Here is a 23546-nt window from a genome sequence, read left to right on the forward strand (position 1 = left end):
AGCTTTCACCAAGTGATTTGGGGGAAATTCCAGGCCCATTGATGAGTTCCTCTTGGGATAAAGATAGACTCATGGGGTTGTAACCAACAATTTTGGAGTTGTCTGGTTCCACTGATGAAATTATTCCCAGCATGACTTAGACTCTTGCCACCAAACATTTGAAACGTATACTTAACTTCCATTGTTCTGATTCTATGTTCATCAAGCAACTCACTCATTCTTATTTGACATTAAATTTTGCCTTCAGAGAAAGTACTTGTCATAGAGACCCAAGTGTTCTGGTATGCTGGCCAGTATGATTATTTTTTTGTCTCATTATAAATTAATAACTAGCATTTGGTGTTGTCATATAAGTCCCATAAATCTAGTTCATGTGAGTCTGACTAAAGATGGATCTGTTATGCTGAGCTGACAAGTCTGCTTCTGGGCTTCCAAGCCAGAGGGCAGATCCAGGCCATGACAAATTCTCCAAAGCAAACGTATTATATGTGAAGTCTTGTGGTATACATCCTGCCTGGATAAAATACCCTGATATGGCCTCAGAAGCCACACACACACACACACACACACACACACACACACACCCTATATTAGCTATCTACTACCGTGTGAGAAAGTACTCCAAAATTTAGCAGCTTAAAACATTTATTATCTCACGGTTCTGTGGGTCAGGAATCCAGGGGGTGCTTAGCTCAGTGATTCTGACTCAGGTCTCTCTCCAGGCTGTAATCAAGATGTGGGCCCGAGTAGAAGGAGCCTGCTTCCAAGCTCACTCACGTGTCTGGTGGCAGCCCCTCTCTGGCTGTTGGCTGGAGACATCAGTTGTTACCACATGGGCCTTTCCGCAAGGCATCATATGATGGCAGCTTCCCTCAGAGTCAGCTAGCAAGAGACAGAAAGTGAGCAAGGCAGAAGTCATGGTCTTTTCGTTTATCTAATCTCAGAAGTGACATCCCATCATTATTGCCATGTTCTACTCATTAGAAGCAAGTCACTAGGTCCAGCTCACACTCAAGGGGAGAGGTCCACAGGATCGTAAACACCAGGAAGCAGGGATTATTAGAGACCACACTAGAAGCTGCCCACCATAAAGCCGTTTTTGTATTCAAATGTGCAAAAGTGTAATATTTGTCTTCTACAAGCAGCTCAATACTGCAGCTCATCAGAGCCTGTTCCATTGGTCCATGGAAGAGCAAATGTGAAAAAAGGCACCACCCTGTCTTCTGCACATGTCCCCCAATGGTCCTTCTCTGTTGCCTCCTCTAACATCTTTCCATCATAGATGTAATCATGCATGGTACTCAAATATTTCACAATCTTGTGGCAGGAGCATCAACCAGTCAGAACGGATGTTCCAATTCTTTTTTTTTTTTTAAGATTATTTATTTATTTATTTGAGAAAGAGAGAGAAAATACAAGTGGGGGGAGGGGCAGAAGGAGAGGGAGAAGCAGATTCTCCGCTGAGTAGGGAACCCGACATGGGGCTCCATCCCAGGACCCTGAGATCATGACCTGAGCCAAAGGCAGACTTAACTCAGTGAGCCACCCAGGCGCCCCAAGAACGTGCCAATTCTTGTGCACACCCGCTGCTTCTATCAGCCTATTATCACTCCATAACAAAAGCTTTGTAAACCTATTATCTTGAAGAAGTGTTTGGAAAAGCACTGTTTGGGAAAAGGATGTCCTCAAGCAACGTATCTTCTGTTTTCCAAATTTGTATTTGCTTTTCAAATGTTGCTGGGGTCAGGGGTAGCATGGGCAGCAGAATCTGGGCTGTCTCAGCTCCACCAAGGCAGTTCCATTATTGATCTGTTCTGTGAACTAGCCTTCCGTGGTAAGATTCTGTTTCCAGAAAAGGTCCCAAGGCCAAACATGTTTGAATCCGCTGAGCTGCACACACTGACTGATGTTGGGAGGTGAGACCTCCTACATCAGCAGAAACTTAACAGAAGACAAGACTGTAAACTAGTAACTGTACTGTGTGCTGCAGAAAACTGTTGTAAGCCAAGTTACCTGGGTGGTTTGCTACCTGGACAAACAGCCATCTTATCAAGAAAACAGTTTGTTTACTGGAACCAATAAGTCACTTATCAGGACAACATTTTCCTCATAAAAACACACCTTAAGATCCTCACCTCGCCATGACCACCAATCCTAAACTATTATGTCAGGGATTTTGCTCAATCCCAACCAGTTCCCTACCTTGAAAAATCTACTTTAAATCATGAGAGCATAGACTCCAGAACTCTATAAATATCTCCCCCGACCTTTCCCTTTGACTCTATCAGGTGGTGTTTCCCCATGCTGCAATAAGTAATAATCAGCTTTGCTTGGTCAACAGGTTTTTAAGAGTGGTCTTTGTGCAGAGTCAACAGTTGACCATCCATTCATTCAACAAATATTTAGTAAGCCCTACTATGTGCCAGGCACTATTCTAGGAGCTTGTCATGTATCAATAAACCAAACAGGTAAGGATCTCCCTACCTCATGGAACTTACACTCTAATGGGAACAAAGACGATAAACCAAACATAAGTAAGGAAATAAACTATATTATGCACTGGATACCGACCAGTTCTATGAAAGGAAACAAGGCAGAAAGGAATAGACAGGATGAGACCTGCAGTGCTGTGTTCAGTTTTAAGTGAGACGGTTTACAGGTCACCAAGAAGGTAAACTTTGAACAAAGACCTCAAGGAGTTGAGACAATGAGCCATGTGGCTATGTGGGTATCTAGGAGAGTTTTCCAGCCTTAGAAAACAGCAACACAAGGGCCCTGAGTTGAGAGGGTCCCTGTTCTGCATGGTACAGAGAGGAGCAGCAAAGAGGCCAGAGGGCCTGAGCAGATAGAGTCTGGCAGATGAGGGCAGAGAGAGAGAATGGGAGACAAAATTCTGTCGGGCCTTGGGAGGACTTTGGTTTTACTCTGAGTGAAAAGGACAGCTGTAGAGGCATCTGAGCAGAGGGGGGCCATGATCTCACATTAGCAGGGTCACTCTGGCTGCAGCACAGAGAATGATGCAGGATGGACGCAAGGACAGATCCAGGGACAGACGCAGGGACAGACAGAGGGACAGACGCAGAGACAGACACAGGGACAGACGCAGGGATGGATGCAGGGACAGATGCAGGATCTGATGCAGGGACGGATCCAGGGATGGATGCAGGGATGGATGCAGGGATGGATGCAAGGGGACCAGTTAGGAAGCTACTGAAATAACTGGATAAAAACATCATCTAGTTGAACATGGGGAGGGAAGTATGTTCTGAGGAGGAGGGGTTGCTTCTCCAGCAGATGAAAGCTGCTCAGCTGTTTTCTGAGCCGTTTTGGTTCCCAGGCAAGCAGGTAAGAGGGAAGGGAGCTCTGGAAAGAGCCCGCAGAGAGGAAACAACAGAAGGAAGGTGTGGTGCCTGGACATGCTCTCCACGCTCCAGCTGGTCCTGGGTCTCTTCACCTCATTGCCCCCAAGTCCCCAGCTTCGGTGTACAGAGTCCATTTTAAAAATTCTGGATAGAGTCAACCAATGCAAATTAAATACAGACATTTGGAAGCTAGTGGAATCAGGTTTGGGTGCAAAAGGACAATATATCTACCTACCCCCACATTAGACATTTATTTAGATATTACTATTTCTTTTGACTGTGATACTTTTTGGTGCATGGGAGTAACATCCTTTCCCTACTGGTTCAAAATGTTGTCTTTGCTATTTAGTTGTTCCCATAACATTTGAGTCTTGCCTAGACTCTTGTTTTAATTCCTTTTCAGCTTTGTCATTTCCAGTAGCATGCCAGTTTGTTTCTTTTCTGTTTTTTAATTGTAGTAAAATGTACATAACATAAATTTTACCATTTTAATTATTTTTATTTTTATTTATTTATTCTCAGTAAGCTCAACATCCCATGTGGGGCTTGAACTCACAACCCTGAAATCAAGAGTCACATGCTCTACCAACTGAGCCAGCCAGGAGCCCCCTCCCCTAATTATTTTTAAGTGTACAATTCAGTGACCATTCAGTTGCACAGTACTGTTGCAACCATTACTCTATCCATCTCCAGAACATCATCCCCACAGAAATTTGCACCTATTAAACATTAAATCCCCACGACTCCCTCCCAAGCCCCTGGTAAACTCTACTCTACTTTTTTCACTCTATTAATTTGTCTATCCTAGGCACTTCATATGAATGGAATCACACAACATGTGGCCTTTTGTGTCTGGCTTCTTTTACTTAGCATGATGTTTTCAAGGTTCATCCATGTTGTGGCATGATCAGAATTTCATTCTCTTTAAGGGCTGAATAATGTTGCTTGTGTATATGTTACATTTTGTGTATCCATTCATCTGTTGATGGACATTTAGATCGTTTCTTCCTTTTGGTTATCCTGAATGGTGCTGCTATGAACCCTGATGTGAAAGTATCCAAGTCCCTGCTGTCTGTTCTGTGGGAGATACACCCTGGGATGAAATTGCTACATCATATACTATGTTTCACTTTTTGAGGAACCTTCGAACGTTTTCACAGCAGCTGCACCATTTTGCGTTCCCACTGGCAAGGTAGGAGGGCTCCAGTTTCTCCACATCTTCACTAATACTTGTTATTTTCTCTTTCTTTCGTTTTTTCCTTTTTTTTTTTTTTTGAAAATAGCCATCCTGATAGGTGCGAAGTGGTAGTTCACTGAGATTTTGATTTGCATTTCCTTGACGATGAGTGATGTTGGGGATCTTTTCATATGCTCATTGGCCATTCATATGTCTTCTTTTGGGAAATGTCTATTCAAGTTCTTTGCTCATTTAAAAATTGGGTTGTTTGTTTTGTTGTTGAGTTGTAGGAGTTCTTTATATTCTGTATATTAATTTTTATCAGATATATGTCTTGCAAGTACTTTCTCCCATTTTATTGATTGACTCTTTACTGTCTTGATAGTTTCCCTTGACGCACTGAAATTTGTAATTTTGATGTAGTCCGATTTATCTATTTTGTTGACTGTGCTTTTGGTGTCACATCCAAGAAATCATAGCCACATCCAACATCATTACGTGTTCTTCCTATGTGTTCTTCTAAGAGTCTTATAGTTTTAGCTCTTAGGTTTAGGTCTTTAATCCATTTTGAGGTAAATTTTTCTATAGAGTATAAGGTAAGGGCCCAATTTCATTCTTTTGCATGTGGATATCCAATTTGCCCAGTATCCTTTGTTGAAAAGACTGTCCTCTTCCCCTTGAACACAAAGGTTTCTGGTTGCTGTGGGTCCTGTCACAGTTCTCACTAGCAAGTGCGCGTTCTTCTCCTAACTCCTGTCACACACATCCACCGCAAACAAGCTATCTTGGGGATGTTCTGCAGAATAGCATTAACAGCATAGAGAGGCAAGCTTGTGATTGGCTATCAAGCGGTAACATGTTCATGAAAGATGCCCAATCTTTAAGGACTAAAAAGTAGTTCCCAACAGCATTCAGAATACCTTGTTGACCTTTGCTACCCGAAGGGGGTGTTTTGTAGAACCCCCCACTCCATCCCCTTAAGTCATAGGGATGAAAAAAAATTCCCTTCATTAGGGAAATGCAAATGAGTATCCTTCCACTGAAAAGGTGCATTGCATAATATGACAATACTTCTGGTGATATTTTTCTAATACGTAACAAGTGTTAAATGATTATTCTTTTAAAAATGTAAAATCATGGGGTGCCTGGGTGGCTCAGTTGGTTAAGCATCTGCTGTCTGCTCAGGTCATGATCTCAAGGTCCTGCGATGAAGCCCCTACTAGGATCCCCATTCAGTGGGGAGTCATCAGCTTCTCCCTCTGCCTCTCCTGCCCCCCTCCCCCCACACCCCTCTCCTGCTCATGAGTACGCTCTCTCAAATAAATAAAATCTTTAAAAAATGTGGGCGCCTGGGTGGCTCAGTGGTTAAGCATCTGCATTCGGCTCAGGTCATGGTCCCAGGGTCCTGGGATCAAGCCCCGCGTCCGGCTCCCTGCTCCTCAGGAAGGCTGCTTCTCCCTCTCCCACTCCCCCTGGTTGTGTTCCCTCTCTTGCTGTGTCTCTCTCTGTCAAATAAGTAAATAAAATCTTAAAAATGATCTTTAAAAATGTAAAATCATGACTCTCATACAAATATAAAATAAACACTTGTGAAATGTCCTATTTAGCTCATTAATTACTGAAGAGAGCACTAGCATGCTATATAACCAGTCCAAAGGAGACTCAAAGTTGCCCACACTTATATTCGGATAAGTGCTGGAAGGAATTCACCAATAGATGCCGTAGGGTGACCTCACTTTCCACCAAACTCTATTTGTTTTCTATGGACAAGAATTACTTGTATTACTAGCAGTTTTCTATAACTTGCAGAGCTGTAAAATACCACAAAGACAAGGAAGGGTGGAAGTAATGCTGATACGTGAGCTCATTTTAGTCTTTCCAATTTTCCTCCAGAAGAAAAGTGTACTTGAAGCTGAGATACGCTGCTTTGATGGCGGGAGATTTTGCTTTCCCCCGAGCATGAAACTGCCTTTCTGACAGCCGCTACTTGTCATGGATGATTTTCTTCTCTTTCCTTGGGATAAATAAGCGGAAGAGGATGTGAGCTGAATGGGTACAACTGTTTCTTTCTTTTCTTATTTTATTTGTGAGTTTTCCAGTAAAATATTGGATGTCCGAATACATGTCCCAACACATTATAGCAAACTCACTCCATTGTTTGCTTTAAAAAATATATGTATTTTTCAATCACAAAGTAAAGCTAAGGTTGATGACTCATACTCATTCTTTTTTCTTTTTCAAAATAGTATTTACCAAGCTTCTCCTGTATTTTAAGAACTGTTATAGGCACTAGAGATACAGTAGTGAGTGAAATAAGACCCCTACCCTTATTAAGCTCACAGTCTTGTGGGGGACACAGACAATAAGAATAATATGATATCAGGGAATAGTAAGTGCTCTGAAGGGTAAGAGAATGAAGTGGATAATGTGAACAGAGAGCTGAATGAAGAGAAGGAGCAGGTCATGTGAGCACCTGAAAGAGGCTAGTAGCATAGGGACAAGAACTTACAGGAGCATCAGTAGTCCCGCAAAATCACAGAGGTTCGTATTGGTCTATTCAACAAACTTTTCCTGTGCCCCTACTGTGTACCAGGCTCTGTTCTGGGTGCTTACAATACAAACTGTTGGGGAGGCCAGAATTTTGCTGTCCATAAGGATATGGAAAGAGGAAGGTATATTTCTGTCTGTTGATTTCTTGTTCCGTCTACCCACACCCCTTCATCATACACGATTTTTCAAAATCCAACTTCATTGATCCTTCTTCCCAAAAGCATTTCCTGTCACTCAAGCCAAAGTGGCCTCCACTGCGCGCTCTCAAAGAACCTGGTGCATATTTGTATTAAAGCACTCATTACACTTGATTATAATCATCTCTTGCTTGTCCGCCTTCCTCACTGGACGGCACACCCCCCCTAAAGGCAAGCTCATCACTCTATTCAGCTTTGCACTTCTGAGGCCCAGCACAAAATCTGGAATATCCTAGCTCTTGACAAGTACAGAAAAGTGGTGAGAGTAAGGAGTTGGGGGTCTTCCCATTTTTTTTGTTTTTCCATCTAAATCTTCTGAAATAAGTCTATTTTGGGTTTACAATGGGAAAGCAATCCACTTTATTTTTATTTTTTAATATATTTTTTCCACTTTATTTCTAAAACATGAATGAATAGACTATGGCCAGTTCTTACTTCCTTTACACAATTTTTTCTACAGAATGATTGAATGACCAAATTAAGCTAATACCTACAGTTGACAGGAAATGGTGAGGCTAACTCACAGGAAATCATGATAACAATGTACTTATAATGGCTAGGAGATCATGGAATACATTTTATAAAGATTTTCATCCAAATGGCGGGGGGGGGGGGGGGGGGGGAGGGGAGGAAAGTTGCTTCTGAGCTCTCTGGAAAACGGCATTCTCCAGGCTCTGAAAAGGCTGAGCTCCACAACATTGATGTTAGGCTGCCCTCTGGTGGATCCAGCACCACACAGCGAGGCTGGAAGTTCGAGGTCCACTCTTCAGAAAACTTGTGTTTTTACAATGGAATGGTACCCTCAGCAAACACCCCAGAAGATAAGTTGGAGAAGAAACCCTGGAGCAAATACACCAGGTTCTGATATTCCCGACAGTCCTTTGCTAACGAATCCTATTCTTATTACTAATATGTATAAGACACTTAAGTAAGCCTTCTCACAATGTTGTAGGCTGTGTTATTCTCAAGTGACGAGAAAACTGAGGCTTGCAGGAAAGCAATGACTGGTCAGAGGTCACACAGCACACGTGTTGGATGTTTTCTGTAGCCACAGATACTGTGCACCTACTATGAACCCGTCATGGAGATGGACATGGGGAAATGATTTACTCTGAAGAAAGCATGAAAGTACAGAATGATGGTTGCTGGGATGGAGGCGTGCACCATGCATTTTGTCCAGACTAGGGCAGTTGGGAAAGTTTCCCAGCAGGATGGAGAATTGCACTGAGCCCTGAAGATACAATGTATATAACTGAGGAAGTCCGAAGACTAGCTCAGTCACGAGACCAGAGAGGATATCACCGCCCTCCCTGACACACACACAAATATCAGACTTCAGTTGGAAGATGGACGGATGGTGAATGCTCTGTTTTACAGGAAGTTCTAGAGTCTTCAATTGGACAAGTTTTCTGGGAAGTTGAGTTACTGCTTTGGGTAGTATAAATATATTTTAAAACTAGTAGCCGATACTTTAAAAAATGTATTACAGATATCCTTATTACCAAAATCAGATCTTTATAATATTTTCTGGATTGTTCCTCCTCCTGGTCCTTGGTCTTGGGGAAACCAAGCAAACCAAACCTGACCACCCTCCCAATGGAGTCCCTAATTATTCCTGTTGCCTATTTTAATAACATTTGGAACAAATGACAGCTATTCTGTCAGTGGTTCATTTCTTTTTCATTTGCCTCCTTCACCAAACTGAGATGTATGACATCAAGGATCAGGCCTGAGGTCTCTGGAAAACTGCATTTTCGGGACTCTGGAAGGCCGAGATCCGCCTTGCTGCTGGTTAGGCTGCCCTCTGGTGGATACAGCGCCACACAGCAAGACTGGAAGTTCTAGTGTCCGAGAGGATGAGGATGGGAAGGTGGGACCAGGGCATGCACGGATTTGGAAATCATAATGATTTCTTCGTTAGGAGGGCACTGAGGGGTGTTCAGAGATTTAAAGAAAAAGAATAACAAGGGTTTCATATCCCAGACGAGCACCGCCCCCCCCCCAACAAAAAAACAAAAAAAGAACGACAAGGTCAGGTTTGCACTTTAGTAAGGTCTTTGTCACTGCAGAGTGGAGAACGGATTGCAGCCAGAGATAAGGGAGATGATTTAAGAGGAGGGGGGGTGATCCCAGCAAGACATGATAGCGCCCTGGACTCCGGTGGCATCTGAGGGCCGGTGAGAAGTGACAGTACAAGTGAGGACAAAGAACCAACGAGCCCTGCTAATTCACAGGGTGTGGGGAAGCTTCTCATTCCTTCCTGGGCAATTCAGTGGATGGTGGCATCATGTGCTGAGATAGGGGGCTTGAGGCGGGGAGCAGATTTGGGGGAACAGACCAAGTATGCTTTGGAACTGTTGACTTTGGGGTGCAAGCAGAGGAGTCCATTAGAAGGGCTCCTGGGTGGTTCAGTCGGTTAAGCATCCAACTTTTGATTTTGGCTTAGGTCATGATCTCAGGGTCGTAGGATCGAACCCCAAGCCGGACTCCACACTCAGCGTGGAGTCTGCTTGAAGATTCTCTCTCTTCCTCTCCCTCTGCCCCTCCCCCCTGCTCACACACTCTCTCCCTCTAAATAAATAAATAAAATCTTTTTTTTTTTTTTAAGATCTTATTTATTTATTTGAGAGAGAGAGAGAGAGAGCATGCATGAGCAGGGCAGGGAGGAGCAGAGAGAGAGGGAGACGCAGACTCTCAGCTGAGTAGGGAGCCCGATGTGGGGCTCGATCCCAGGATCATGACCTGAGTAGAAGACAGACGCTTAACTGACTGAGCCATCCAGGCGCCCCAATAAAATCTTTAAGAAAGGAAGGAAGGAAGGAAGGAAGGAAGGAAGGAAGGAAGGAAGGAAGGAAGGAAGGAAGAAAGAAAGAAAGAAAGAAAGAAAGAAAGAAAGAAAGAAAGAAAGAAAGAAGAAAGAAATGTTCACTAGAAAGCTGGAGGGGAGCCTGGAGCTTGGGAGAGAGGCCTGGTTGGGGCAGCAGACGGTGGAACCATGGAAATGAGGAGGCCACTCAGGAGGGGCTGGGATGTGAGACAGGAAGGGGGCCTAGGACAGAGGCCGGGTGAACAGCAACTTCCAGGCGACATGTAGGTAAAGTGAGCCATAAAGGGTCCAGAGAAGGAGCTGCTGGAGACAGAAAGCCGGATGTGTGGGCAAGCCGATGGAAGAGAGGAGGCCGCAGATGGATGGTCAGCCAGAACCAAAGTCCTGGCCTGTCTGCTGAGAGCAAGCTGACCGCTGGCTTTTGATATTGTTGCAGAGAGTTGAACGGTAACCTTAGTGAGCACCATTTAGTAAGAAGCCACATTGCTGGTGTTAACTTAATCAGTACTTTTTTTAGAGAGCATATGAAAGTTGAGGGATTGATTTCTTTTCTTTCTTGAACTCACGACCCTGAGATCAAGAATCACATGCTGTACTGACAGAGCCAGCCAGGAGCCCCCAGGTTGAGGGCCTGAGAACACTGAGCACAGATATTACAGAGTAACTTGCTGGGATACAGCTAATTAGTCTTAGTGCTTTTTTTCCCCACCCCCACTGGAAGGCAAGCCTCCTTTGTAGGTCTAAAGATGTGAGCTCGCCTCCCCTCTTTCCACCCCCCAGGGAAATCCAGAGCTTATGGGTTTTAGGACCCCGAGGAGATCATGCTTCTTCCTGGGAAGACAAGGGTAGAGACCTCTGTTTGGAGGAGAGGTTGAAACCCCTGGCCTGGGCTCTAGAAAGAGTAGCAGATCTAGCTGCCCCTGAAGAAGGGGGAGCGGAGTCTGGAGGAATGCACAATGTGCGGGCAGAGTCCCTTGCCCACTGTTAGGCAATGGGAAGCTGGATGGGAAATCATTGCAAGATGCCAGTCATGGAAGGGGGAGGGGGTGCTGCAGGGATCAGCCCCAGACTATCCAGAAGAATTAGTTTTACTAGAAGACTGAATTTTTTTTTAAAGATTTTATTTATTTATTTGAGAGACAGAGAGTGCAAGCGAGAGAGTACAAGGAGGGGGAGCAGCAGAGGGAGAGGGAGAAGCAGACTTCCCACTGAGCAGGGAGCCGATGCGGGGCTCGATCCCAGGACCCTGAGACCATGACCTGAGCTGAAGCCAGACGTTTCATCGACTGAGCCACCCAGGTGCCGTAGAAGACTGAATTTTGCTGAGACCTGAGGAATACTAGCTTGAGAAATATGTTTTCTAATCTGAAAGGAAATAGTCATAAAATGTAATGACTTAGGCTTCCATTTTCTGTCCTAGGTATTTGTTTATAGAAACATACATTATTTTACATTTATATTTTACATAACATTTGAATCAATGTTAACTAGAGACTCAAGGAACGAAAGTAACAAGTTGCTAGAGAAGGATCATTTCTAATTTTATAATGTTTATTGGTTTACTATCACAAAAGTAACACATACTTGAAGGAAGTGGGATTTGATTTATCCTACTTATCAGCAAAAGTAAGTGAGCCTGTTGCTGTTTCAGGGATACTGGTAGAAAACACAAGGCTGCTGGCCAGAGACAAAGGACTTTATTGCTCATGCATCCGCATGTTTGCAAAGTTCCCTTTGCCCCCTCCCCATCCCACACGGGTGATACCATGCGCACAAAGGGATGGCGCGCATGCAGTAGGTTTGCTTTGCAGCTGACGAATAGTGAACCTGGTGAATCCTCTGCTTTTTTAGCAAACAGGAAACAAGCCTATTCTTTGTCCTGGTGAAACATGACCTTATCCCTCAAGGTTGCTTACTGCAAACTCAATCCTGAGTAATGATCCGGATAAAGAGCAGTCAGAGCACACCCAGTAAGACATGCAGGAGCTCCAGAGACTTGTGAGGATTATCCCTCCCAGTAGTACTTATTGTAGGAAAGGTGAAAACATAAATAAGGAGTAAAATCGACCTCTTACATACATTTCCCATCAACTTCGTTGTTAATTTAGTTCTACAAAATGGATCCAAAGTCGAGCGAAGTTTATGGGCAACCACTGGAGTCACACACCAAACTCAGGTGATAATGTTTTTGAAACTGTGGCATAAATGCTCCTGTTAGGGGTAGCTAAAACTCCTTATACAGTATTGGCCTTACTCCTTGGGACTGGGATGACTCACTCAGGAAGGGTCCCTGAGGGGTCTCCATTTCCCCAAAGCTTGAGGATGATCCTTCAGGTGTCCCTGAGATGGTGCTAATGTCCTCTGTCTCAGAATGTGGTGAGGGTTTCCTCACAGAGCCTACAGTTGTCCACTTCCAAGCCCTTGCCTTTCACCAGCCTGCTGTCAAATTTCAGCAGAGTCCCTCCAGAATGGCTTCGAATAAGGACTGATCTCTACAGCAGAACGCTACACTCAGTTCTGAGCTCAGAAGGCCCCTGCTCCTCAAGCTGGGTCATATTTCAGAGCTCTTTATGTTACTCCATCATCTATTCATTATTTCCTCTTCATTCAGTTTATTAAATATATACTGAGATGCTACCAGACTGGCAATTCTGCTAGGACTGAGAGCTCATGCTTCTGCCCTCAAGAAACCGACCCCGAGGGAATCTCAAGCAAGTATTTTTACACCAAGTGCTTATTATGATGGCTGTCAATGACATCATGTGATTTTTTTGGCAATAGCTAAATAAGATGCTATATTACTTTTCAAAATTAAAGTTGTGGGAAAAATGATTGCTTGATCCGTGTAGAGTCCTTGGGAGGAAATTACTGTGTTTGTATATCTTGATATTAATTAGCAGAGATGCATGTGAGGTGCTAAAAATGTAACAGAAAATGAATTGAGCAGTAAGTATACAAGAGAACATCAGCATCTCTCCTGATAATCTGACAAAGGAAGAAACTGTTCAGATTGAACAACTAAGTCAATAAACCAAGACAGGATCTGAGAAGAAGACCATGACTTGGGTTGTGTCGTCTTCCTCTCACTTTCCCAAGGGAAGAAGAGAGTGGCCACTGGGGTGACAACACAGGCCAGCCGGGCGGTGTGTTCTCAGTGTGACAGCTCGCCGTCCTGGTACCTGGGGAGCTGGGGACCCAGAAATACCAGTAGCACATGTTAGAAGTAATCCCTCATGGGGTGGTCATGTCACTGTCCCCAACCTGTGCAACCTACTCTCCTAGCAAACACTAACACTTTGAAACAAGTTGGTTTCTTTGTGTTTGTTTTTGTTTTCAAGAAAAAACTTCTTGGATTCAATTGATTAGTATTTCTTAATGAAAATTTTAATCTCCTAGTTCCATCCACATTAGCAAAATTCCATTTCATAGTCAATTATAAGCCACTAGGTTTACCCTACAGCACTAATATTCCTTCAATCAATTTATCAAAAAAGATGTGAAGGGCTGCAGATCATGGAGACAGAATTTTGTAGTGAATACATCTTTGAATGGGCAGAAATCTAACTAAATAGTAATCAATTAATGTCACTCCCAGTCCTTTCCTCTAATGGGCATCGACATCAGCCAACCAAGGAGTGCCCTCAGGTCAAGACCACACTTGCAAAAGCTGTGTGTTCGGTGTGACTTCTCTTGTATATGCAGAGAACGCTGAGTTTAACAACTTGTTCAAGGTCACTTTCACTCAGCAAAATGAGTGTTTGATTCAAGCCAGGTCTATCAAATCCCCAAATCTGTGCTTTTCAGGGCAGGGAAGAGAGAAAGCTTGCTGAATGTGTGAGAATCTGAGGGCGGAATACCCATCCTTACCCCTTCTCAACTCCAACCAGTGCCCCAACCAGTGATCTGGTCTACTGCATGTCTCGAGTATCTGACTGAGATTATATTCAAAGACATTCAGATGTTGGTTAAAAAGAAAGAAAAGAAAAGAAAAACACCATGCATTGCACTACTCAGATATTTTGAGGCTGAGTTAAATAAGACTGGATGATTATTATCAAAACTCTCAGCCTTGGGGCGCCTGGGTGGCTCAGTTGTTAAGCGTCTGCCTTCGACTCAGGTCATGATCCCAGGGTCCTGGGATCGAGCCCCGCATCGGGCTCCCTGCTCAGTGGAGAGCCTGCTTCTCCCTCTCCCACTCCCCCTGCTTGTGTTCCCTCTCTCGCTGTGTCTCTCTCTGTCAAATAAGTAAAATCTTAAAAAAAAAAACAAAACTCTCAGCCTATAACAGTGGTTCTCAAGTTTTGTGTACGTAAGAAGCAGCTCGGGTATTTGTTTAACCTGCAGATTTCTAAGCCCCACCCTCAGAGATCTGACTGAATGGTCTGGGGAGAAGCCCAGAAATTCGTGGTTTTAACGGGTACTCCAGGAGAATTTGATGCAGGTGCTGAGAGCTGCATTATGAAAAACTAAGCAAAGATACTTTGAAATAAAGCTGTGAATACAAGCTGTGAATGCAAGAAATTGTTCTATCTTCCCTGTTTGATGCACGTGCTAACCCCTTTGGAAAGGCCTCCTTGAATTCAAGGTCCAGCAAAGACTTGTCTTAAATCCTGGATGTCTACCCTGATTTGAGGTTGGGGAGAGAATAGTTAACGGCCATGGGAGAGAGAAAATGAGTCTTAGAATCCTGTATAAACTCCTTCATGTAAGTCCGAGAGGCTAACGAATAGGGGACATGTAGAGGGAAAAGTTAGGGTGCTCAAAGCCAGCAGAAAGGAGACCCCCAGTCAGAAGAACAAGTGAAAGAAACAAAAGAAATGAACAAAGAAATTATCCTCCTGAAAATATCGAGTAGATTTCTTAGGAACTCAGAGGCGGGCATATTTCTAATCTACAAATCATGGCCTGACAGCCGGCTCCGGGCCAGTCCTTCTCTGCTGGGAGCAATGTTCTGAGAATCCTTCCTCCTTGGACTCAGCATTGCTGACACATCCCAGGAAGGATTAAGGACGAGAATGTGAGGTCCAGGAAGCAGCAGTGATGCGAACTGTGGCAGCCCCAGGGTTCTGCTGCAGGAGGAGTTAGATGCAAGAGTGTGTAGGTAGGGGGAGCTTGAAGCTGTGTTTGTTGAGGACTTTATGAGATATTGACAAAAATTATGATCTGCATCCTATGTATCTCCCAGATAGAGATAAATGAGAAGGGTTTGGGGTTTAAATGCCTCTCCCCAGCCACCCCTCCACGTGGGATGGAACCTGATTAGTTGGTTTTATTATCTTTCCTCCCCTTGCTATTTTGCCCAGGAGAGACAGATGCTATGCAGGTTCCAGTGTTATTAAATTTGCATTTGCCAAGGTTTGGTCCAGCTCACGTCGGGAAGGGCATGCTGGTCCTGGGGCAGCCAGGACTATCTGCCACAGACTATCTGTGCAGCGGGTCCTCAAGGCCATGGGAGGGTACAGTGGGGAAGCATGGCTGACCTAGAATGACCAGGGGTCTGTGTGTGCTGGCGGGTTGTTTCCCCCAGATGCTACTAGTCCCTGGGTGCTTCCTAAAGCTGGCTCTTCCCTCTCAGTCTCTTGTGTGAGATTTTTCTCCATATGTTTCATACATGTCCAGACACTCCTGGCTTGCTGGGCATCCCCACACAATCTCCCACGGGGATCTCAAATTCACCATGTTCCAAACTGAATTGATCATTTCCTTCCTACCCAGACCCGCTTCTGTATTTCTATCTTGATGGATGAAATACTCAGCCCCTCGGCTGCCCAAACTACAATGTTTGGAATCCTCATTGACTCCTCCCTCTTGCCTACCCTGGGTCAACCAACGTTGGTTTTACTTCATAAATATTCCTTATACCCACGCCCTCCTCTGGATCCTTTGCCACTGCTCTGGCTTAGGTCTTCATCATTTCTTCAGTAGATTTGCATTTGCTTCCTTACTGATCTCTCTTCCAAGGGTTTTCAAAGCAGAAAAGGCTATTGGCATTTTGGGAAGGACAGCTGGGCATTGGTGTAAAATGGTTCCAGGTCTCTGTGACTTTTAGCTTGCCCGTATGACACGTCAGTGCTCCCTGGTTGTAAGAACCGATCTCTGCTCCCACAGATGGTGCTAGAAAGGAGTTTAATGCTGGTCAGAGAGACCCAGGGATATCAAGGGGGAAAGTGGAAACGTAGGAACCAGTAGGGGTGACCTGAGAGAAATCTGGAGGTGAGATCCTGTGCCCCGAGGGGCCTTTTATACTCTCCTAGGGTAGGAATGGCTCCTCCAAGGGCCTTAGATGCAGCAGACATCACATCTCTGCCTGTCCTCCTTCAATTGTATCTTCAGTCTCCTCCTTGACCTCTTCTTATTCTATATATTACCCCCAGGAGACTGATTTTACTTGCAAGCCCCGAATGTCATGTAAATGCCAATTTCTCCCGACCTTGTGTCTCTAGCCAAGATATCTCTTCTGACCTTGGAATTGAGTATATGAAAAAGATGGCTATTCATATCAATTTAAAAAGGTATAAACTACTCAACAATAAATTGTGTCTATACATATGGGAAAAGGTTGAAATAGATCCTTAACCAATTATGGAAATATGCTCCTGAGGGTTAAAGAAATTAACAGAAAAATTATGAAGTCATAGAAGTAAATAGAAAAGGCACATACCTTTTGATGGTTCCAGTTTAAGATGGCGACATAGGAAGATCCTGAATTCACTTCCTCCCACAGACATACTGAGTCCACAGCTGTGTATGAAAAGAATTTCCTCTGAAAATAAAGAAAAGGCTAGTTGAACAATGCCTACACATTGGGCAAACGAGAAGAAAATCACCTCAAAGAGGGGAGGGGAGGGGAGGGGAGGGGAGGGGAGGGGAGGACACAATCTTGCCGTGAACCTTACCCCCAGCGCAGCGACCAGCAACCGGCAGGGAACTCAAAGTCTGGAGCTTCTCCTTGAGGAGAGAAGGGTTCCAACCCCGCAACAGCACCCTAAGTATTAAGACCTGCATCTGAGAGATGAGCCCCCAGACATCTAGCTTTGAAAACCAACAGAGCTTGTGTGCCTGGGAGGTGCAAGATTAGAGATCTGACACTCGGCTCTTAAAGGGCCGTAGGCTGAGACTCACCGTCCCGGCGCCCAGGGCAGAGACAATGATAGTGCCCAGACTTTAAGTGAAAGCGGTCCACTGGCTTATATTAAAGTGTCAGTCCGAGTACAGACATTTAATCTAACACACACACCGAAGAGCCTGCTGGAATACTCTCCCGGGCCAGACACTGGGGGGTGCCATGCTCTCCCTCTGCCTTGCTCTAGCTGAGTAGGGGTGGCAGAATGGGAGAAGGGGGTCAAAAGGTACAGATTTCCAGCTATATATATATGGTATTTATATATATATGGTATTTAAGGTATTAAGGTATTATATATAAAAGTTCTTTAAAATCCTCTTATAACAAAAATGAAAAAAGCATGAAAAAGGTCGAGAAACCTGATTATATCAATATCGATAACTTCTGAAGAACACAAGATGCCATAAACAAAATTAAAGACTGAGTAGGACTAATACCCAGAATATATAAAGAACTCCTAAATATGAAAAAGAAAAACATACAATTGAATATTGAACTATATGAAACACATTAATAGGCATTCATGGCAGAAAATAACATGAATGACTGTGAAACATGAAAACAATTTTCATCTAGTTAGTAATCAGGGGAATTAAAATGAGAGCAACAGTAAGATTATTTCCTCTCTTGGGTTGCCTGGTTGGCTCAGTGGGTAGAGCATGTGACTCTTGATCTCAGGAAAGTGAATTCAAGCCTACGTTGGGCGTGGAGCCTACTTAAAAAAAAAAAAAGATTATTTCCTCTCTGGATTGAAAGAGAGAGAGAGAACATGAGTGAAGACAAGATATTAACCCACACACTGCTAACGGTATACAATTTCAGTCTGAATTGAAAGGAAATTTGGCAGTATCTCAGAACTTAAAGTATACATATTCTTTGACTCAATAATTTCACTTCTTATGTACTCCCCCCAGAAAGTCACAAATATGCGCAACATACAAGAATGTTTATTGCAGTGCTGCTTGTCAGCAAAGAATTGAAAGAAACCTGATGGCCAAATATAATATGGTACATCAATGGCTAAATATATTATGGTTTGTTCTATCTTAAGATACTATACATAGATTAGAAAAATAATTACATACATATGTGCTCACGTGGACATTCAGTGAGAAGATATAGGTTCAAAAACAAAACTGTATCAATATCTTGTTATATAAAAATAAGCAGAAAAAAAAAAAAAGCAGAAAAGCAATGCCTTGCCTGATAAAGCAAATTTTTGGTATAGCATGAGAAGTTGTGAAGGAATTAAACCTCTAATTTACATTTTTGAGAATTTTGGTACAAAATACACCCTTAGTATTGCCCGAAGAAAATTGGAATAAAGGAATATACCAGATATTACGTTTTTCCTTTAATGAAAAGGGAAGGGAACAAACCAAGAGAGTGAAGAACAAAATGCAAGCAATTCCGTAGGAAAGGAATCCATCAGCGTGGGTTCCCGCCCTCATCGTTCCTAGCTCAAGAAAAGACCAACCAGCAACTGCAATCCCACTAGTTCCACCAGGGGGCACCACTGGCCAACTCCACACTCAGCAGACAGCCAGCGCGGCAGCCCATTCTTGGGGTTTCTGATGCCCCACACTGATCAGACACACTTCTCTGATAACATACTACATACATGGTGCCTGAAGGTGTAGTCCTAAGCGTCTGCCATTTGCCTCTGTTGGGACTAGAAAGTCTATTCCTATGTTGTTGAGGGGAGATTTCTCCCACTCCCCATCCCCAACACCCTTTAGAAAAATATATTTATTACAATTGCATTCTGCAAATTTTTTTTAAGATTTTATTTATTTATTTGACAGAGAGAGAGAGAGAGAGCACAAGCAGGGGGAGCAGGAAAGGGAGAAGTAGGCTTCCTGCAAAGCACGGGGCTCGATCCCAGGACCCTGGAATCACGACCTGAGCCGAAGGCAGACGCTTAACTGACTGAGCCACCCAGGCGCCCCTTGACTCAATTATTTCTTAAAGAAACTTTAAGTCATAAAGTACCTACTTAGCATAATACCACCCAAGTACCAGCTAGAAGCTATTGTCATCCAACTGCGACCAGAGCCCTAACTCTGCAGCAGCTCACCATACCAGAACCAGCTTCCCAGCTGCTGGGGGGCTCCTCCTCTCTGTGGGGAGGAGATACTAGAAAGTCGATGTTACCTCCACTAGAGAAAACTGGGTATGGCTTACGTGTAGATTTGAGGTTATTTCTAATCCTCCTTTGTGGCAGGGGTTCAGTGTCCGTGGAGATTCTTCATGCTCAGAACAGCACAGAGTACACCGTCTCATTGTGTTTCTTAGACATTCAAGTGGAGGTAGTGAGTTGGTGGTTGATATGAGTCTCAGCAACAGTGAGATGATCTGAGCTAGAGATAAGGTCCACTTCTGAGGAAATACAAATAAACATAACTATTAGAATCACATTTTGAGATATTTTTTTCTCTCTTGCATATTTCCTTTTTAAATTTTCTGAATTGTACCCCCAACCACCTCGGTCCAAGCAGCTGGGCCAGTTTAAGTTGATTGTCTCAGGGGCGAGAGCGTTATGGAAAACAGCGTGCCAGTCTCTGGCTAACACCCAAGCTCAGCAAGGAGAAGAAGTAAGATGCCGCTGAGGGTAAGTACCACAACAGAGTCTAAAAGCAGAATGAAGAGTTCCCTTGGGTGGGGGTGGGGGGGAGCTAGGAGGAAGTCTCGTGTTGGAGTCTGAAGAGTTAGGAAATTTCCAGGAAGGAATGGCCGCAGCCTCCCAGTGGTTCCCGAGGCCCGAGGCCCAGAGGATCGGTGGGTCCTGAAGAGAGGGCTCGTGCATGACGTTATCTGGGCAGAGTTCTTGGGTACGTGGGAGGAGTAAAGCATGATAGGACTCCAGAGAGATCTTAGGGGACCTGCAGCCAGTGAGCAAGCAGGGATCCCCCCGGGGTGGGGGGTGGAATGGATGGTTAATTCTCTACACCTGCCAAGAGAAGGCAGACCGCAGTGAGGAGGGGCGGGGATGGACTGGAATATACTGGGATTAAATTTCTGCTCTTCCTATGGATCAGCAGCGCTGCTGCTGGTGCGGGGCTCCAAAGAGAAACTGAGTTAAAGCTACATGAAGCTATATCTCTTCTATATGAATCTGAAGACTGACACTCCTCCCTCACAGGTCTTGTTTTCTTATCAATTCTTCACCGTCATGCTAACCTACCGGGAGACTCTTGGAAACATTTATGCTTATTCCATCATGAGATGGTCACATGACTCCATTGTTTTCTGAATGAGGTCTGGAAGAAGAATTATAGTTGTGGAAGGAAACAGCACACTCAGTTTAAAACTATGAGCAACAGGAGATGCGGGGCATGGGGGTTGACTGCAAATAAAGAATGCAGAAGCCTTCACTGAAAGGATCACACATCCATGCACACATTCTGCTTCAGTACCGTGTAGAGAATCCCCCAGGGCGCTACAGAAGCCTTTCTCTTGCTTCTCTACCAAGGATTTCATGACCTTCCTTCTAGACTAAATTCAAATCTTACTTGCTCTATGAAACCCTGTCCATCAGCTCTAAGAAAAAAAAAATTAGCTTTTTTTCCTCTTTGCTTCTAGAGCATTCTTTTAAACTTGTGTTATGTTTTTTGTGCTTTATCGTTATTATTTGTTTCTATATTTGTCTTCCTCTGCACAGTATGTATAAGAGAAACACTTTGAGTTGTTTGGATTCGACTCAGTTAGATTCATGATGTTAATTAAAGTGTGCACATTGACTCGTGAGTGGGTTTTGAAAACAGTAGATTGTGAGCAGTATATTTTTAAAATGGAGAAAAGAACAGAAAGTGATCCAGACATTTTAAGGATGAATAACGCCTCATGAAATTTGTTTCTATTATCTAGTTGGATATTTTGAGTCACAATAAAATGTTCTTCTTATTTAGGATAATTAAAAAAAAAATCAAACATTGGAGGCTCAGACATTTTGGGGTAGACCCTAGGAAGAAAGCGATAGCCAGAGATTCTGAATCTTTCAAACTATAAGGGGATCTACACCACACAGAGAGCAATGGGTCAATTGATACAAGTTCATAGCTTAAGTGAGCAAATAAAATAACTATGGATCATGTTATGGAGGTCAACAAGCTATGTCTGTGAAGACAGTAAATATTTTAGGTTTTGTGGGCTATAAGGTATCTGTCATGACTGCTCAACTCTGCTATGGTAGGGCAAAAAACAGCCACAGATAATATGTAAATGAATATGACTGGATTCCAATAAAATTTCAATTTCATATATATTCAGGTATCATGAAATATTCTTCTTCTTTTGATTTTTTCAACCGTTTAAGAATGTAAAAGCCATTCTTAGCTAATGGTGATTTAAAAATATACCTTATTAATAGAAAATTTGAGGTCTAATAAGGCCTACACATCAGGTGATTACCATTAACAAGATAGTTTGTTACAGTTCCCACAGATCCCATGCCATGGGATCACTCTGGAGGAATGCGGGAAATTGCAGGCAAAAAGCCTTTACTGTGGTTTCTGTGGGAAGGAATGAGTAAGTCAAGGTAAGCAGGCTTAGGATTGGCTAGTTTGAATAATTTCAGCAGGCTCGAGGGCGTAGGGTCTGTCCCTGGTTATCTAGTACCCGGCCCTGGGGTGATGAGGGCAGGTGGATTGTGGCCTGGAGTGTGAGAGCCCAGTAAAGGGGGTGGTTGGGGTTGTAGGCTCTGGACTGGTTGGTTTATATTTGAAAAGTGCGCTCATTTGTTTACTGTCTCTAAGAATTGGTTAACTCAGGGAAGGTCAGGCCCCAGGTGTCAGAGCATCAGAATACAGCAAATAAAAGACATGGTTACTACATATGGACCATATAAAAACAGGGAGAAGGCCAGATTTGGCCCAGGGGCTGTGAATTGCCATCCCATGGACTAAGAGCCCAAAGATAATGTTGAATGTCAAACATGCAGGTGTTGTGAAAAATAAATACTTCATGATAAATTAATAAATGTAGTACATCATGAAGCTTCTTGATTCTTGCCAGTGAACATGAAAGAAAGAAATTATAATTTATGGTAAGAAACACCTGCATCCATTCAAACTTAAGGAAGACCTTATCCTATTTGGCCTATGTATTCCATTCCTTCTGCTCCCGTAGTCCCCAGAACGTGAATATTCCCTGACCTGCTCTTTCTATCTTTACCGAGAAGAGCAATAGGCAGAGAATGGAACTTGGAATTCTCAAAGTAGTTGTCAACACGGTTTTATCTGCACGAGTCCTCTAGTAAAATATTAGTGAGATCTCTGTCGTCTCATCATTCTACCCAGACTGAATTAAAGTTTTTGGAGTTCATAATCTAATTTTACCATCGTGAATTCCTTGAGGGCAAGGATGCTGTTCTCCTCCCCATTACTGTCTTGCTCAAGTCCTTTCGCGGGCTGCTCAGCACAGCTGGGAGAAAATCCCAAGGCCAACCTGTGGCCACCACCTTCGCAGATCCGGTGCCTGCCCAGCCTCTTGCTGCAGATGCATCTCTTGGCAGGTCCCCCTTGTCAGTAGCCAGGGGTGGGGGCCCTAGAGCCCAAAGGTGTCCGGCCTTTTATGTGCTCTTCCTTTCATCTACAGTTGCTCCCACCCCTTTCCCTGGCTCATTCTCCTTTCTGGAAGTCTTACCCTTCGCATCTCCATCAGGTGCCCTGCAAGTCCAAAGGCCTGAGACAGAAATCACAGCTGCCTCTTCCCTTCCTTCACGTGGTTGTTCCCACCTGTCTGTCCAATCATCACTCCTCTCACCTTTTGCCGTTGGTCTCTCCTGTTAGGCCTCGGGTCCTTAAGGGCAGAGGGCCTGGTACCCAGGAGCTATGCCATAAACATTCACTGGGTGGATGGATGAAGGAGGGCGCAAAAGTGAATACATGGCAGCTTGAGGAAGAGGGAGTTCTGAGTGCAGGGTTAGGAGTGACCACGGTGTTCCATGTATGGGCCCCGAAGACTCCTAGTGGCTTTGTAAACCTTCATTCATATTTGATAGCATTTGGGAGTGGCAGGAGCTCTGCTGGAAAAGAGTCTCATGCAGAGACTCTGTAAGGGAATTCTCAGCATGCCCAGGGAGAGAGGGAATTAGAGGGGACTTTAGGGCCTTTAAAGGATGATCATAAGCGTGTATATGGGGGAGGCTGGGAGCCCTCAGTGATGCTCCTGCAGGAGTGGAGAGGGGAGACACGGAATCCTTAGTGGAGTCTGGCTAGGTTTTTACTACACATTGTGGACATTTTCCTTAACAATAATCTTTTGCCCTATTTACGTCACCACCACCCATACATCAACTGATGGCTTTACC

The 23546-nt window shown here is 43.9% G+C and overlaps 1 long non-coding RNA gene across 1 annotated transcript in view; it reads right to left on the reverse strand.

Moving 5' to 3' along the window:
• Positions 1 to 586: 586 nt before the first annotated feature.
• The window catches only part of LOC116636370, a 28631-nt gene continuing 5671 nt past the window's right edge, over positions 587 to 23546 (reverse strand). The window contains exons 3-5 of the long non-coding RNA XR_004300334.1: positions 19421 to 19615; positions 16775 to 16876; positions 587 to 882 (exon numbers count right to left, since the gene is read on the reverse strand). This is a non-coding gene — a long non-coding RNA (uncharacterized LOC116636370). The remainder of the gene's footprint in view (positions 883 to 16774; positions 16877 to 19420; positions 19616 to 23546) is intronic.

Source organism: Phoca vitulina, unplaced genomic scaffold (assembly GCF_004348235.1).
Source record: "Phoca vitulina isolate PV1807 unplaced genomic scaffold, GSC_HSeal_1.0 scaffold12, whole genome shotgun sequence".
Lineage (NCBI taxonomy): Eukaryota > Metazoa > Chordata > Mammalia > Carnivora > Phocidae > Phoca > Phoca vitulina.